The following is a 367-nucleotide window of genomic DNA, read 5'->3' as shown; positions in this document are numbered from 1 at the left end:
AAAAGTGTTGCATTTATAATTTTGTTCAGTATATATATATATATGATTTTTTTTGTCATATTAATATATACAAATACATAAGTACCTTAAAAGTGCAGTGAGACAGACTTAGTTACATTATTTGAAAAGCTTCATGCAATGCTCTTTTGTCAGAGTTTTGTGTGACTTCTCTGATTGGTGAGTTTTGTTTACAGTTATAGGCAGTGTAGTTCCTTACTGCCAATCTGGCTATTAAACACATTTTTATGCGTATACACATTATGCTGAAATCACACTGTTTAACAGCTAAATTAAAGGTCTCAGCTGCATTTATACATCAGGCATACTCACATATGACAGCATGGCTTTGAGCTCCTCATCACTGCGA

The sequence above is a fragment of the Sinocyclocheilus grahami genome, unplaced genomic scaffold (assembly GCF_001515645.1).
Source record: "Sinocyclocheilus grahami isolate Dianchi unplaced genomic scaffold, SAMN03320097.WGS_v1.1 scaffold4318.1, whole genome shotgun sequence".
NCBI classification, from domain to species: Eukaryota; Metazoa; Chordata; class Actinopteri; order Cypriniformes; family Cyprinidae; genus Sinocyclocheilus; species Sinocyclocheilus grahami.
This window is presented reverse-complemented; position numbering follows the sequence as displayed.